Source organism: Camellia sinensis, chromosome 8 (genome assembly GCF_055761805.1).
Source record: "Camellia sinensis isolate YWXY chromosome 8, ASM5576180v1, whole genome shotgun sequence".
Classification (NCBI taxonomy): Eukaryota; Viridiplantae; Streptophyta; class Magnoliopsida; order Ericales; family Theaceae; genus Camellia; species Camellia sinensis.
Window position 1 is genome coordinate 71,944,285 of NC_138968.1, and position 18,414 is coordinate 71,962,698.

Here is an 18,414-nt window from a genome sequence, read left to right on the forward strand (position 1 = left end):
TTTTGCAAGCGTTGCCTTGTCTCTTGAAGTGAGTATGATGGAGGTTAGGCTTGTTTGTGTGTTTATGTGCATTGCATCCCATATTAAAATGTACACTTGATTCTTAGGGCCATCATGCATGGAAATGCGCGATTGTTGGTCCGAGAATCGAGGACCATGTCCCTTTGAGTCATAAACATGATAAGGGATGCGATTGGTGCATACATTGCTTGAAATGCATTGCCATGCTATGCATTGCCCTCTGCTGCTGTCAACTGCAGGTTTTGCAGAAAGTTTTGGCTGACCGGCCACATACAGTGCCGACCGGCCATCCGTTGGTGGCCGATAGCTTAATCAGAGGCCGATGAGAATTTTCTATGGCCGATGATCATCTCCTTCAGCCGGTGGTGTTCCCCAGCACCCAGGGAAGCAACCCTGAGACTTTGGTAGTCTTCAGAGGAGCAGAGCAGGGAAAACAGAGGCAACTTATGCATGGCAGTGGGCTTCCGAGCAGGACCGAGCGCGCATCATATCGGACCCTCTTCTCGAGGCCGTTTATTGCTTAAATTAGATTAATTAATTTGTTTAATTAATTTAATTGTCTGTAATATTTAATTAGCTTGTGAGTTAGTTAAATTGTATTATTATTTCGGTCCCTCCGAGCGAGGGTAAATTTGTAATAAGCGTGGGTGCGTGTGTGCATGTCTTCTAACCCCCACTTCTTTCTCCCTTTTACTTACCTGCTTTGATGGTTAGTATTAGGACATGTTTACTTTAGCATACCTTATGCTATGCATGCGTGCATCATTCATCAGTATTGCATGCACCGAGCTCGGCACATCATGCTAACTGCATCGTATTGCAAATCTAACTTGAATACATGCTACTTGCCGCACTTTACATGCCATTTTAGGATTAGCTGAGCCTATCCTAATTGCATTCTGTATGCGTTGCATTAGCCACTTTAACATGAACTAGGATCACGCATGTTTGCTAACTAGTTTATTGTTTTGGCACGGAGTACATTGTAAGTATTTATGCTTTAGCATCTCACATGCGTGTGAATGTTAACATAATTGCACGATTACCATGAGGCTAGATGCTTATGCGATATAACTGCTTGAATGCCTGTGGATGAAGGTCGAATTGCTTAAGTTGGGATGATGCATTAAAACTGTGAGTTTTAAGCCCACTAGATAGTGGCAAAACCATCTTTTTCTAAAAGCCCACTCGAGGGTGGCAAAACCTGCATTCTAGCCTACTTGCGAGTAGCAAACCATCTTCAAAACGAACATGCAATGTTTTGTTCCAATTTAGGCGATTTGATCTATACTTGTTTGCTGTGCGCATAACATAGTAATTCTAGGCTAATAACTGGAATAAGAACACATAACGTTTTCAAAAATGAATATCACGGTTAGTAGAGGCCGATCTTCGGATCGGGCGAGATGGGGTGCTCATAGCTGAGCCCAATCGTACCCAAGCTCCCGAGCCGAGGCAACTTTGGTGATGACGGACACGTGGCCTTTGGCACCGAGTCAGGGTTTCCTAAATTCCCCCATAAAAAATATTTAGGTGGCAACTCTGTATCTGGCAAAGCAGTCCATGTTTGGCACTTCTTTTCTAAAAATCTGTTTTCTCAAAACGATTTGCCAGATTTTGGACTCTTTGGTTCAGATTAAGAATCGTGACACAAATTGAGTCCGAACTGTAGCACGAAGGCCTCACGCGGGCGCGTCTACAGTTACTTAGCACCATTCAAAGGCCACCGTTACCACCAACAAGAATTCCGACGTATTGCACGGAACGCGATGGCAAACACACCAAGGGAATTATTTAACAAAGTGCACTCGTCCTTACGCAGTGTGGTGGAACGCACTTTCGGTGCCTGGAAAAATCGATGGGGGTTTATTCAAGACATGCCTCGGTATGACTTTGCAAATGTGCAAGTTCAGTTAGTAGGTGCGTCAATGGCATTACATAATTATATACGGCGAAACACAGGTAACCCAACAACTGTTCAGCCAATCTGTGATGAGGAAGAGGCAATGACAATAGTAAATGCCATACCAGAAGTTGAACATGACGAGGATGGTTTAATGGTTGGAGATGAGGACCCCCATATGGCATTGGTCTGCCTTCACATACGCGACAAATTATGTTACATGCGTAATAACGGAATGTTAGGAAATATATAGTAGTCGAAATAATTTTCGTATGGTTGTCACATAATGACACACGTGGAACAGACTGTATTCAAATATATTATCATGTACAATATGTATGAGTTTCCACGGGAATGTAACCCCTTCCAGTTGCTGACGTGCCTAACTTTGAAAAATAACAATCCATACGAATTTTGCTTGTGGAAAAATAAAAAAAGGTGAAACAAATAAAAACAAATGAGAAAGAAAACTAATACACAAATTGTCAAAGAAATAAAAAATTAACGCAATATCTGCCTAATCCAAACTAAAAAAAAAATAAACAAATAAAAAATTTGGATTTGCAAAATTCGGCAGATCGAAACCCAACATACAAAAATTCTCAACAAAAAAAATTAAGCAAAAAATGCCAAAGCGAAACCCCCCCCCCAAAAAAAAAAAACAAAAAAAAAATGCAAAAAACGCAAAATCGAAACCCAACATGAAAAAATTAAAATAAAAAAAGAAGAATCAAAATATGGCAAATCTAAACCCAAAATAAAAAAATGAAAATTAAAAAAATTAAGCAAAAGTCGGCAGATTGACACCCAATATACAACAAAAAAAAAACACAAAAAAACAAAAAAAGCCAAATCCAAACCCCCCCCCCCAAAAAAAAAATTAGCAAAATACGCCAAATCGAAACCTAACATAAAAAAAATAAAATTAAAAATAACCAAAATATGCCAAATCCAAACAAAAAAAAAAACAAAACAAAAAATTTCAGCAAAAAGCCAAAATTGTAAAAAAAAAGAAAAGAAAAGAAAAAAAACCGAAAATATTCCATATCCAAACCCAAATTAAAAAATAAAAAAATGGAAATGGGCAATTTCGTAATTTAACAAGATGACACCTTACCAAAAAGTCAAAAAGCCAAAAAAGCCAAAAAGCCCTTCCCAAACCAGGCTTTTTAGCCCCAGGCTAAAATAGCCAAAAAAACCAAAAAGCCAAAAAGCCAACCCACTTCCCAAATGGAGGCTAAATATTTTGTTTTAGGAAGTTTAGGAAACACTGACTCGTGCCGAAGGCCACGTGTCCATTATCACCAAAGTTGCCTCGGCTCGGGAACTTGGGTACGAGAGGGGAAGGTCATGAAATGAGCACCCCCGCTCGTCCGATCAAAGGGTCGGCCTCTATTAACATGATATGTTGTTTTTGAAAACACATGCATTCTTATTTCGGTTTATTAGCTAACTTACTATGTGATGCGCACAGCATACAAATATAGACTCAATGACGTGGATTGGAATAAAACAACTCATATTTGTTTGTTTGAAAATGGTTTGACGTTGCTTCTCGCAAGTAGGCTAAGACACGAATTTGCCACCCTCAAATGGGCTTAGAAAAACATGATTTTGCCACTTCAAGTGGGCTTAAAACGCACATTCATCGAGTTGTTCCAATTTAGGCAATCAAACCTTCACCCACATGTATTCATGCAGCTTAAACACTTAAGCAGTTAGCCTCATGGCAACACTTACACGCATGCAGGGATGCTAAAGCATAAACACTTACCTAGTACTCCGAGCCAAAACAAAAGCTAGTTAGAAATCAATGCATGATCCTAGCTATGTTAACAATGCCTAATGCAACACATGCAAAATGCAACTAAGATAGGCTCGGCTATTCTAGGATGTTATGTGCATGCAACTAGATAACATGTATTTAAATTGATATTGAAATACAATGCAGTTAGTATGATGCGCCGAGCCCGGTGCATGCAAGACAGATGAATGAATGCAAACATGCGAAGCATAAGGATGCTAATTGAAACATGCTCTAAAACTAACCATCGAAAGCTGGTAAATAAAAGGGAGAAAGAAATGGGGGTTGGAAGACATGCATCACACACACGCACACTTATTACAACACTTGTGCCCTCTCGACGGAGGGTCCGAATAGTAAGCTAACTAGCTAATCTAAGCTAATTAAACTAATTATTACAAAACGAAACTAATTAACTAACAAGTTAACGAATTATTACAAAATATGCTAATTAGCTAACTACACTAACTAATTGAATACAAATGAGTAGCTTAATGCATTAACTACTTAAGCACAAAACCAAAGTGTGAGCTAGCTAAAAAAGCAGTTAAAAGGGGCCTCGGGGCGAGAAGCGCATGCATGCTCGGTCACCTCGCTTGAAAATCCATCGCAATGCCCCAACTCGCCTCTATTTGCATTTGTTTTCAGAACACTGCACAAGCCACCAGATAGCTTCTACTCCATCATGGGCACCTCCAGGAGCATTGCCGACCAATTGATGGTGGTGTAGACCTCCTGCTGACCACTTACATTTGCTGCAGACCAGAAAAAGTGGTTGGCCAGCCACTTTTACTGGTCTGCCGACCAGAAAATTCTGCACACTTCTAGTTTGCTGCAACAGAGAACAAGAAGGGGTGTGACAATGTATTTGCAAGATATGTGTGCACAACCACCCTCCCTATCATTTCATGAGCTCAAGGGAGTGCAGTTCTCGACTCTCGGGCCACCGACCGAGCATCGCAATGCACGATGGCCGAGAAGGAAAGATTGCACAATTCAATGCGAATGAATGCACAAATAACACATAAGAGCCTTAACCTCTATCATGCATGATCAAGAGGGTCGGCGACTGAGAAATGAGGCACATTTCATCACTTCAAGTATGAAATGTCCCTCGTTTCTCATGTTTGGATTAACACCCTATCCAAAACAATGCAATGTAACATGATCAACTTAACAAAGCTAATGGCATGCAAACTTAATGCAATGCATGCACATGCAAACAACATGCAAACACAATGCAAACAACAACGTTCAAACAACATGCTCAATGGACTTAAACCGAATATAGACAGACCTCAATCATGCCCAAAACAATGGCCATAATGCTATGAAAGGATGGTTCAAGATGATGCATGCACATGCATTGGCTCACCAATTAAGCATAAGAGCACAACTCTCAACATGAGAAAGGAGTGACAAATATGGAAGTCTGACAACACTACAAGCTCTGAAAACATGTATGAAATGATGCCAAACCATTCAAACAACCCAAGTATGTCATGCAAGAGGGCCTAAGGCACAAGGCTACTCAAGGAGACTACATAAGAGGCATGCAATACATGGCACAAATGATTGAACCAATCATAGACAGAGCTCAAATAGGTCAAAACAAAGACCAAAATATGCTGAGATGAGAGCTCAAAAGTCTAGGCATGCATGCATACATATTAGGCCACAAACAAGGCAACAATGCATAACCCTTCAACCACAATTAAAGAGTGATATGCATGAGAATATGACAATGCTACATGCTCTAAATAACATGTGAAATGATGCCAAATCATGCACATGTCACAAACAATGCATACTAGGAGGCTCAAAGCTCAAGGCTAAAAAGGCCAATTGCACTACATCTACCAAAACCAAGCATGAGATGGCTTCACCAACAAAAATCATATTTATATCTTGACAAAATAGCACCCAAAACATATTGATATGGCAACCCAAAAGCTTAGGCAAGATGGCATGCACAATGGCTCATACTTAAGGCATAAAGAACCAACCCTCCAAAGCATTGAATGAGTGAAAGATGTGAGGGCACAAAAATGAAACATGCTCTGAAATCACATACTAAATGATGCCAAATCATGCAAATAGCCCAAGCAATGCATGCTAGTGACTTGGAAACTCAAGGCTAATGAGCTAGAATGTACTATGGCTATACAAAGCAAGGCACGCATGACCAAAACAGCATAAAATAGAGCTCAAGCATGGTAAAACATGAACAAAAGTTTCTTTGAGTAGAGCCAAAAGCATGCTAGAATGATGGTCCAAAGCATGATGCATATTAGGCTAGTATGCAAGATTGCACTACAAGTGTGTGAAGCATGCAAAAGGCTATCAAACCAAGTCTAGACAGAGCTATAGCATGCTAAAACAACACTGAAAACCTATTGAGATAGACCCAAAACAAGCTTAGCAAACATGCTACTTTGATGAGCTATAAGTAGGATTACACTACACATACAAGAAGCATGCAAGGGGTGACCAAGACAACCAAAAACAGAGTCATGGCAGGTTTAGAAGGTCACAAAAAAGTGCTTAAACAAAGCTTCAAGAAGATAGAAATACAAGCTCCTTTGATGAGCCATCAACACCAACAAACAAGAGAAGATGAGGGGGGGGGGGGACAACCCCCCTCCTATCTAAGACCTTAAAACACACTTTCCACCACTGAAATTCCTCTGGAATTCAGTGATAGAAATTTCATGCAAAGTTGGTCACAAAGGCCTAAAATGATGGCCCAAAACAAGGCAAAACAAGACACAAAAAGGGGTTAGACCACCCCCAACACTAAAGAGACCTTAAACAAACATTTCAAGCACTTAAAAATGAAGCTTTTAACAATTGAAAGTTAAGCCTAGATCACCATGAAAATAGGGCCAAAATCTTAATCAAAAACAAAGGTTTAAGTGGTTAGAAACTCACCCTTGAAGAACAACTTCAAAGCAGCAACTCTAGCAACCTTTTTGAACTAAAACCAATCCAAATACTCCAAACCCAGCCTCAAAGTACCTCAGCTCCAAGAGTATCTTGTTTGACTATGTGTTTGTGTGCAAAAGTGTGAAGAAATTACACTTTCAAGCACAAATATGAAGCAAATGAGCAAATATGGAGATAGATATGTATGTATAGCTCTCAGCCAAAATTCTCAACCTGAGACAAGAATGAGGAGGTTCCCTCTTATAGAAAACCAAGAGTCAAGCTTGTTAAGCAAGCTTGAACCTTGAACCAATCCATCCATACACGTGTGTGGAGGATACAATCTGTACACTCCAGCTGGCACATTTGGCATCCACAACACTTGCAGAATATGCAGGAAAGCTGCCGACCAGTTAAAGTGGTCGGCCAGCTACTTGCACTGGTCGGCTAACCACTTAAAGTGGTCTGTAAGAAGACCAAGTGGTCGGCAGGGGGGGAGAGGTGGTCTGTACCAAGAAAGCAAATTGGTGGCATGGCTGCCGACCACTTTTAGTGGTCCAAAGGCCACCAAGACCAGTTGATCGACTAGAAAATTGGCTGGTGGGAAGAAAAGTGGTTTTAAGGGAGAGAAACTGGTCTCCAACCCTCATTCCACCCTCCAAGCAAGGAAAACAAGGTTTGTGTCAAAAACAAATAAAAAAAGATGCAAGACAAGAGTCCGGGGTCAAGGCACGCAGCCGAAAGTCTCCAAAAGTAGTCCACGAGCACAGAAAGTGGTCTACGAGAGGGAAAAGTGGTCTACAACCACAAAAGGTGGTCTACAAGATCTCTGTGTCCCTCTAGGTAAAGGCAACAAGGCATGGTTCGAAAACCAGGCCAAGAGGAGACGCGCAGCCGAAGGCTTCGGAAACCGAAAACTAGTCTCCAAGAGAGAAAAGTGGTCTACGGACCTCTCTCTCCCTCCAAGTAAGGGAAAACAAGGTTTGGTTCAAAACCAAACCAAAAGGAAAGCAAGACAAGGCGCTCGGGTAAAGGCTCCAGAAACCGGAAACGAGCACAAACATGCACGATCATCGAGCGCTCAATCGATGACGTCCGAGTCTTAAGGTCGGTCAAAAATGGGGTGTTTACACAAGGTTACTACTGGTCTACTATAGAGGGGGATTGTGTCGGTTTTGTTTGACGATGCCACAAATGCCAAATTCATGCCGATCGCATGAATATCCCGCCGCCAAAACTGTACAACATGACTTCACCATGGCCTTTCTCAGTCTAGGGAATTGACATCATCGGCGCAGTCACACCGACAGGGTCAAATGGGCATGAATACATTCTAGTGGCAATTGATTACTTTACAAAGTGGTGGAAACTTAGTCTTATGCAGTGTTGAAAGTAGCGCATGGGGCTAAGTTCATCCGAAACAACAACATTTGCCGATATGGAGTCTCGAAGAAGATTATTTCATAGAATGGCTCCCATTTTAATAAAGAAGTCATTAACTTGTTAGAGAAATACAATGTGGCTTTCCATAAGTCATCTACATACTGGCCGCAAACCAACGGAGCTGTTGAGGCCGCCAACAAGAACATCAAGCATATTCTGCAAAAAATGGTTGAGACCTATAGGGATTGACCAGACAAATTGCCATTTGCACTCTAGGGCTATAGAACTTCAATCTGGACGTCTACTGAGGCAACTCCCTAGTCTCTTGTCTACAGTATGGAGGCTGTTTTGCCAATCGAAATAGAAGTGTCATCATTGCGAGTTATAGCCAAGTGTCAGATAGTAGAGATGGATTGGCAGTAGAGCAGGTTTGAAGAACTGATGCTATTTGATGAGAGAAGGCTGAAAGCATTGTACCATGTTCAGGGTTATCAACGCAGGATTGCCAGGGCTTTTAACAAGAAAGTTAAGTCCCAGAATATCAAAGAAGGGGATCTGGTGCTGAAAGACAACCGAGCTCCCATCCATGACCCTAGGGGCAAGTTCAGACCTAATTGGACTGGTCCTTACATCATCAAAACTATCTGGTCGGGTGGAGCTGTTATTCTCATGGACCTGGATGGCTTAGTGTTTTCCCAACCGATCAACATGGACAAGTTGGAGAAATACTATCCCTGAGAGGCTCGTTAGGCCGAAAACCCGGAAGGGCAACCTAGGCAAAAGTTAGGGCACAAAAATTGGAATAAAAAAAACTGAGCTCGCAAGGTTGGAAACCCTAAAGGGTGGCCTTGGTAAAAGTTAGAGCGCAAAAGGAAAGCGTTAATACCCTAGTGAACCCGAACCGAACTATGTTAGATCTAATTCCCATCTTTGAGATACGTAGGCAACTTCATCCTAAAGTTCGGCCGTAAACACCTCCAATTCAACTGTCCTGTTCAGGCATTTGATCAGGTCATCTTTGTCTGTTCTTTATCTGAAAGTTTGGTTGTGGTCCTTACTCTGAGAGAAGAGCTGGTTACAGTGCTAAGCAGTGCTACTCAATCATGGGGTAATTTGTTATCGTCAGTTTTGGGGTTGTACATCTCAAGGATTGATTCCATGTGTCAAGTTGTGATCCTTATAAAAAATCGTTTTGAAAAGTTTTGATAAAAGTTGATTTTTGCTCAAATTTTACCTTTTACAACTTTGACCATTTTTGGACGAAAAGGAAAATTTTCAGTGCTCATAACTTCAATTTCATTGATTTCAACAAAAAGTTCTCTATCTCTCGATACAAATCAAAGTTACTTTTATTACGTTCATAAAACTTGGAAAGTAAGATCAAAGTAATAAACTAGGGGCATAGATGAGTCAGGTGTTCTTGCATCCCCCACTCGTGCTTGTGGAAGCTTCTAATGCCAAAGTGGGCTCGGTTTGCCCCTCCTCTTCGAGCCAACTCAGGCACTCACCAGAAAGTGCGCAACTGAAGCTAGGGGCAGTGGCCAGAAGCTCTCTCATCCTCCAAGCAGTGAGGTACCTAGTCAAATGTGAACCTCGAATTGGAAATGAAACTGGGTACTCTACCCCATCCTCTGGATAAGTTTGATCATGTCCAAACTGACGCTTGAACCAGAACAGAAAGTAGAATACACAGTGTGTCAGGCCAATTAGCTGAATGCCAGGTTGCCGAGTCATGTTGTAGCTTATTTCGGTCAGATTAAGCCAGGGGCAATGCCAAGCAATGTCAACAGCAGACCTGTTGCACATCTAGTGGCACCACCATCCCTCATTCGGGAAATCCACTAGCTGTTGGCAAAAAAAGTATGGTCGAGCTGAGTATGCAGGGCAAGAGTCCACTACCTTCAGTTTGTCCATTAGCTATATTTGGGGAGGGATGAAAGAAAAGAGGGATTAAAGAATAGAGAGATGTATGTTGAGAGAAAAGAGAGAAAAGTGAGAAAAGGGCTTTGAGAGAAAAATAGAGCATGAGTGCCTAGAGATGTGAGAAACACATATTAGAAAGGGTGGGAAACATTACCTGAAAAAGTAATGGACTCCCCGCGAATTTGTTTGTCTTTCGCTGATGGAAGGCGTCTAAGCCCATCAAAGTCTCGGCTAACGCTAAGCCAATACAACTATTGCCCTCTTTTAAACCTTGGACCACTTCGATGAGTCGAATGCTAGACCCTTCGAAACTAGGGGCAAGAAAGAAACGAGCCAACATGCACAAGCAGAGGGCGTGTTGCCAAAAACCCCGCCAAAGAAGATTACCTTAGTCTCCCATTTCAGAAAATCGATGAATCAGACTAGGGATATCCAGCTCTCCATTGTCAACCCAGGATCGAGCCTCGTGTAAAGTAAGTCCGCACATCCGTCCCAAATCTTAGATGTGTCCAAAGCAGGGTTGAGGTATGATTTCCTCATCGTGCCAAGATTCCATTAGCACTTGAAATTCTTCGATTGTCGGGCATATCTCTTGTCCCTTGAAGCTAAAGACATGTGTAATCGGGTTCTAACATCTAGCCGCGACATGTAGAAATGGAAAACAAAGCGGAGAACGGTTCAGCGGGAATAGTGCATTTATACCAAAACCCCAGAAGTTCACCTTTTCCGAGCCATCTAAAGTCGCAATCCAATTCGAGAGTTTTTTCGGCGAAAAATGGCTCCATTTGTGAAGAATTTGTAGCTGAAATGAAGAAACTATGAGGTCCAACCTTTTGTAGAAGATAAGGCAGTGAGTGGAAGCCGGGTGTCAACATTTTGGAGGACCTGCACATTGATGACCGGCAAACCACATTGTTGGGCGACGAAGGACAGCTACCTCACATGGCCGGCAATCACCACTCATTGCGGGCAGTCTCCCACTCTAGCCTGCTGTCCTTATTTGTGCTGGAAAGATGCTGAAAGCATGTGTTTTGTTCTGTTCTTTGTCTGTTTTAGAGTCTTGTTTTGCCTATCAAGTTGTATTTGTGTTGTTTCTGTTTATCGAGTTGTTGTTGTTGTATTGTTTATCGAGTTGTATATTGTTGTTATTTCAGTTGTTGGTCGGTTCATTACCTAATTAAAACTGTTGTGCTAATACAAGTATTCAGTTTTCAGTATCGAGTTCAACCTCATTTTCATGCAATGTGGTGCTCATGATGCAAAATGCAACACTTTTTCAAATAAAAATTGGTTTTCATTCCGATCATGGTTGTTTTTACAAAAATTGCGGTACAAGTTTTTAAAGCAAATAAAACATGTCTGAAGCTGTACAATGTGCTAAAACTATAAGCAAAAAGAAACTAATCAAAAATATAATAAATTAGCATTGGTTGCCTCAGGCTCGAGAAGCCCTCTTTGTCCTCTTCCTCGGAGTAGACTGTGGGGCACTGTCTCCGTTGGCACCGCTGTCTAAATCTGGACGAGAGTATGAACCAGAGCCATCTCCGCCCTCCACATCGGAGCTTACCTCGGCATCGCCCCTGCTCTCGAAACCCGAGCCGGTGTCATCATCTCCACTCTCAGATGACTCTGAATGCTGACTCGCTGCCTCCTTAAAGTCGCTCATCTCAGCATCATCATCACTCAAAATGGGCTCCGAAGGGCCGCTCCTGTCTTGGGTGCCTCTGGCTCTACCTCGGCCGCATATCAGAATCTTTCTCTCTCTCCTTCCTGCTGCTAGAAGAGATATTGCTGGTGCAAGTGCTGCAGCTCCTGCTGGCGCCATCGACATGGGTGGGATGTGTAAGGGATAATTGTTGCATATCAGTTACAACATTGGTATCGGATACAAGTATAGCATGCAGAATGAGTATATGCAGAAGTCAGATGTAGTGTATGAATACAGTATGCAAGTGTAGTGTATCAGATGTGGTCTATTAATGCAATGTATCGGTGCAGTTTGGGAAATTGTCAACGTTAGTATCAATGTGTCAGTGGAAAGTTGATGCCTAGATTGTAAAACTGAAGAAATTAACTGAACATCATAGAGGCTGAGCAGCGTCTCTCTCCTCTGTATTATCCCCATCAGCGAGGCTATCAGCTCGAGGGTGCCTCATGTGTACTCGATCGGTGCCTGCAAATGTATTTGAGTGATTAGTATTTGCCATAGATATATCTAAAATGAAATATGGAGTGCAAGCGCCAAAGTGTGGTTCATACTGAAGTCGAGCCTTGGGCCCCAACAAGCTCATGACCAGCCGCTGCGAGCTCAATCAGGATTTGGTAGGCCTTCCTTGTGTGTCACCAGCAAGTCAGCGTAGTGGGGAGCTCTGGCCAATCAGCCCTCTGCCCCGCTCGGGAAGCCCTTCTGCCACGATCCCTGCTTGCCCGGGTCACTTTGCGCCTCACTTTAGCGGCAGGAGCCCCCGCCTCCTCATCTCCACGAACACCCGTCAGGGCTGGGATCAAGTGTGTCAAGATGAAATCTGTGTAGTCGCCCTCTGCTCGAAAGAAGTCGACATCTAGGCCCACCATGAGCTGGATGACCTCCTCAATTGATAGGCTCTCTGTGGACCGCAAGGACTCTGGTGGAGCCATTGGGATGACCAGGTCTGGTACACCCATAATCTGGCACAGGAAGCGCTCACCCAAGAACCAGGCCCAGCAGATCGGACCCTTAAGCAGAATGTGATAGTGGGAGATGGCCCAGGCGTCGGCGAACTGACCCTGCACCCCCCTGGCATCAAGGCCCATAGCTATCACGTGATCTGCAAACAGGAGTTGTACAGGCTATTAGTTGCTGTCAGTTTCTAAATGTGTGAAGCAGAACAGTTTCAAAGCAAAAATGAAATGAATGTGTTTCAGATTACCTCATGGGTGGCTACCGTGTCGAAGTACCTCTTGAAGAAAGTGAAAGGCTCATGGGTCCTACAGCGAAGCTGATCGTCGCATATCCGCGAATAGGGTACCGTCAACGAAAGCTCCACTACAGGCTCCGAGGTGAGAGTCAGAAAGTATGCGTATACCTATAGCTGCAGGGAAAATTAAGTGGTATGTGATCAGAACAGTGTTCAAGCAGATGCAGAAAGTGTAAAACAGAAAGCACAGTGTATGTACAGTGTTTGAGCAGATACATAAATGCAAAGCAGAAAGCATGTATTGAAATAGATTTAAAACAGAAACTATAAAGTGAACATAAAGTACAAAGAAGGAACTGAGATCTGTACCTCCCAGGCTCGCAAGTAGCCTCCAATCAGGTCTCCCCGCAGATGGATGGTGGAGCTCATATATCCGTACAGTGTGGTGAGGCTAGCTCCACCCCAGTCATAGAAATGAACCCGAGGAGGGGTCACCAGGGTGCTCAGCAAATACAGGCCAACGGTATTTCACCTGTTCGAAAACAAGGTGGTACCGAAAACGAACATCAGGAAGCCTCTGGCATACTGCTCGGTATCCTCTACTGTTTCAGGTTCAATCCCTCTGAATCGTTCTACGAACCAAGTATATCTCACCACCCCCATTTGGTATATGGGTGGGTATGCCCCCAGTAGCTCGAACCAGGCTGCCTCCCACTCCTCCATATCTGCATCAATAGGGATCGGATCGCCCCCTGCGTCTAAGCCGGTGATTATGGCAAAGTCGTGAGGAGTCATCGTCATCACCCTTGCGGTGGAAAAATGGAAGGAGTTGGTGGTATCCCACCACCTCTCCACCAGCGCTCCTAGGAAGGGACGGCTCGCGATGACACGAGTCAAGCCGGAGCAAAAGAGGCCGAAGCCTACCTCGTCGATGATGTCTCGAACTCTAGCTGGAATCTCGTTATACTAGTCTCGAGCGGTCGTGACACTATAGCCTCTGAAGGCGCGAGACTCGCCCTGTGGCAAATGAAATGCATCATATAGGGCAGTGCATGAAATGCATTAGATAAACGAAGCGATTGAAATGCAATCAGGTGGATCTGAATACAAGGTAGTGTAAGAATTGCAAATAACTAAAGGTAGGAATACATGAAGCAGAAATACATAAAATAAAATAAAAAAGAGTTCTTACCTCGATGGCAATGGCCGACAAGTGAGACTTTGGCTCCCTCAACAAAAGGTCCTCTGGTGCACCACGGGCGAACTCGGTGAAGCGTCTGATGCCTTTGGAAGTAGGCATTATGTGTGTCTGTGGGTGATATCTCACTGGATCAGAAGGCAGTACCCTCAGTGGTAGTGGCTCCGGCTCTGGCTCGGCCTTAGGCTTGAACTCTGCCTCTAAGTCAGCCTCAAGATCAGCTATCGGCTTCTCTACCTCTGGCACAGGTGGTACTACTAGGGAAACCTCCAGGGGAGCCCCGTCATGAGGAACCTCATCCACCATCTGAAAATAGGTGTGAGATGGGTGAAAAGTGAAGAAAAATGAAGAAAAAGGGTAAACTTGGAAAAAGTCAAACCCTAGGAGAGAGAAAATGGAGGAAGAAGTCAAAGCCGAAAAAAGTGCACAAAACTCGAGAGAAAATTGAGGGGAATGAGCCTAGAATGACGGAAATGAGGAAGGAAGCACCGAAATCAAGTTTCGATCGGTTCAAAGTGAAGAGAACAAAGGACATTTAGCGAATCAACTTCGCGTAGGGTGTTGGAAAACTCGTAGAAAGCGAAAATCTAGATAGAAGAAGGGCTTAGAGGGAAAGGAAAATGATTTTCGGACAAGGGAAAGTGAGGAAATGAGCCCTAGTGGCTCATACTTAAAGGGTCGAGCTTAATTACCCAATTTGCTCTCAATCTGCCATCTTATCAATGGCCGGCGAGGTCTACCAATGGCCGGCACCTAGCCGGCGGCCTTTCCTCATGGCCGGCAGGTGGCCGACAGCTCTCCTAGGATGGTTGATGCTATTTTGCGTCCTTGGTTTCCAAAAATTGAAGGGATTGTTTATTGTTGAGCTCAGAATGCCTCTGCTGAAGCTCGAAACTGTATTTTCGGGGCGCGATGTTCGTTTCTTGCCAACATGAATGAAGTGTATCCTTTAAACACATTGTAATTCTTCTGAGAGGTAAATCGGAAGTTATCTTTGAGTTTGTTCTTGTCAAATCATGTTTTGATATCTTGCATAGAACACGCATTTCTTATTCGCTGTTACATGGAACGTGCATCTGCTTTTATGCATAGAATATGCTCCCGTTACCAATCATGCATAGAATATGCTTATGCTTTTGTTTCTCGCATAGAACATGCCACTAACATTGTATCTCAGCTGTATGTATTGCATAGAACATGCATTCCTACTATGTCGCATTTGTTAAGTCTCTTTCCTTCACATGCACGATATTGTATGTATAGTTCATTCAGAGGAGCTCCAGGAAAAATCACTCGTGCCCTTCGGATCATATCTTTCCACCTTTCCTCCTCTCGCATGAGACGCGTTAGGATTGTTTCACTTAAAAACATTCGGGTGCGTCCTGGTGTTCACACCACCCCTTCCTTCTTTCGCGTGAGACATGTTAGGATTGTTGCGGTTAAAAACAATCTGGTGTGTTTCGGTGTTCACACCACCACTTCCTCCTCTCGCGTGACACGCGTTAGGATTGTTTTGATTAAAAACATTCTAGTGCGTTCCGGTGTTCACAACACCCTTTCTTCTTCTCGTGTGACATGCGTTAGGATTGTTTCAGTTAAAAACATTCGGGTGCATCTCAGTGTTCACACCATCCCTTCCTTCTCTCGAATGAGACACGTTAGGATTGTTTCGGTTAAAAACATTCGGGTGCATCTCGGTGTTCACACCACCCTTTCCTCTACTCACGTGAGACACGTTAGGATTGTTTTAGTAAAAAACATTCGGGTGTGTTCACAACACCCTTTCCTCCTCTTGCGTGAGACACGTTATGATTGATCCCTTCAATTAAAAACATTCGGGTGCGTCCCGGTGTTCACACCACCCTTTCTTCCTCTTGCGTGAGACGTGTTAGGATTGATCCTTTTGGTTAAAAACATTCGGGTACGTCCTGGTGTTCACACCACCTTTTCTCCTATCGCGTGAGACGCGTTAGGATTAATTACTTTGGTTAAAAACATTCGGGTGCGTCCCGGTGTTCACGCCATCCTTTTTCTCCTTCCGCGTGCAGCACATTAGGATCTCGATTGAGACCTTGGGTGTACCCGACGGTTATATCGCCCTTCGCCTTTCCTGCGTGATGTGTAGTTAAGCCTACATAATTTTCTTACATCCTTTCTGCATGAAATTTGGTTTGGCTCGTTATTTCCATGCGGGGCGTGTTTATTTATGCACTTCTTTTCATGTTTAGAATTGATGTACCTTGTTTCAGTTTGTTTAACTGTGGCATTTCTTTGCATAGCATTTGCATTTAAATGTTTCATTGCACAACCTCATTACATAATCATGAGTTATGTTCCTGCATCATGCATATCGTTTGCATTCTGCCCCAGAACCACGCTGGTTTGATCTCTTACAAAGGGATACACAGGCAGCCTGCGGGCACAACCATTTTGTTTTCTGTCTTGATTGTTTGTCCAAGTCTTACGGCCTTGTCAAAATGGGTCGTCTCTAGGCTTTGACATTCACTCACGTCATTTCAAGACTCTGAGTTCTGTTAAAGAGGGGCAACTGTAGACACCCCATTTTTTATGGCCGTTTAAGACTTGGATGTCCTTGCAGGTACATTCGATGATGAGTCTGTTTGCTCGCCGAGCATGCAAAGTCCTCAGCAGAACGCCACAGGTTTGAACCTTTCAAACCCTGCATCCATTTTGTCTCATTTTTGGACCATGTCTTGGTCTTTCCCTCCTACAGTCTCTGGTGGCCTGCCGCCATCTGTGAAGGCTGCCGGCCAGAGCTTCTGGTCTGTCAGCCATTGATGTGCCTTGCCGGCCATCAATGATGCCTTGCCGGCCATCACTCATGGCCGGTCGGCCACTAGTGTTTTCTGCAAATATTTTACGCCAGCTATACCAGCCGGTTGCACAGATGCATGCATCTGTCCATACGTAGAGGGCTAGATCTCCTTGTATAGAATTCACATTTTCTATATATAGAGAGTCCCACTCTCATGTTTTGAGGTTAGAAGATATCAAACTCAAAATTTTCTCTCTCTCTCTCTCTCTCTCTCTCTTGCAATTCTCTACACTTTTGCCTACTTACTCTACACTCTTGCCTTTACTTCCTTAACCAAACTTGATCACCTTTGAGCTGAGATTTTTTGAGGCCCTCTTGGAGCTCTACAAGTTACTTTTGGCTTGAATTGTTGCCTAGAATCACTCTTCTCTTCAAGAGGCATAACATTTGCTTTGTTTGCTTACTTTATGTACTTGTTTTCCTCTCTTTTTTTTTTTTTATATTTTTGGGCTATAAAAACTCTGTCAAAATGGGCTGAAATTTGTGGTTTGAAGGCATTTTAAGGTAGGGGGTGGTTTACCCTTCTTTATACCTTCTTTGTAAGGTTTCTTCACTTGTGTTTCCCATCTTTAAACCATCTTTTTGGGAGGGGTTAGCCTCCCATCTTTCAGTGGCAAAAAACATGTTTTGAAGTCCAAAATTGGAGGGGTTAGCCTCCCCTCCTTATGTCTTATTTGCTAGCCTAGTTAGCTCCATGTGTTAGCATGTTTTTCTAGCTTTTTGTAGTTGTATTCCAGCATGTTTTTGCCCTTGTTTTAGACTGCTTTAGCTCTGTTTTGGGCTGGTTGGATCAGTTGAGTCTTGTTTTGTATGGTTGTAGTGTAATAGTCCTCACAAGTTTGGTGTTTTAGGCCATTAGGCACCTCTTGTTTGAGTTGATTGCATGATTTGGTGTTGTTTTGCACTTGATTTCAGCACTAATCACCTCTGTAACCTCGCTCCTTTCTTGATTTTTCTTTTTGCTTTGAAATTGGTTTCAAGTCACTTGTTTGCCTAAGTGTGGAATTGAGGTTTCATACTTAATGGTCTAATCCCTTTGGGGGTTCATTACCAACGGTATGAGACTTCTTTCATACCCAAAGCAACTTGTGTTTTGAGCCTTCTTTCCATTAGAGGAACCTGACTCTCACCTTTTGGACTTAATTAGACTAAGTAACGGTTGGTAAGTTAAAATGAGTAACTAACAACTTGGGACTAAAATTGAGCAAGATAATAACTTGTGTGTTGTATGTTCAATTGGATGTTAATTGAGCACTAGGAAAATTGGGACATTTCATACTCAAAGTGATGAATGTCTCAAGTTTCCTAGGTCTCCATTGCCCTTGATCATGCATGATAGGGTGATGATTCTTGAATGTCTTGTTTTGCATTCGTTGAGCTTGCACACCTTGAATCACAAGTCATCATGCAATGAAATTTCTTAGATTGGTGGTTTGTGGTTTAAGTTCATAACTCCTTGGATTTGTCCATGAAATGAAGGGGTGAATTGTGCAGATAATCCTTGGAAAACCCCCCTTTTTGCTC

General features: G+C 43.0%; 1 long non-coding RNA gene across 1 annotated transcript; it reads left to right on the forward strand.

Annotated features, from left to right (window-relative positions):
• Nucleotides 1-1,736: 1,736 nt before the first annotated feature.
• On the forward strand, nt 1,737-2,279 carry LOC145796582 (uncharacterized). Its single transcript, XR_014337068.1, has 2 exons — nt 1,737-1,906; nt 1,984-2,279. It is a non-coding gene; the product is annotated as an uncharacterized LOC145796582 (long non-coding RNA).
• The last annotated feature ends 16,135 nt before the right edge of the window (nt 2,280-18,414 follow it).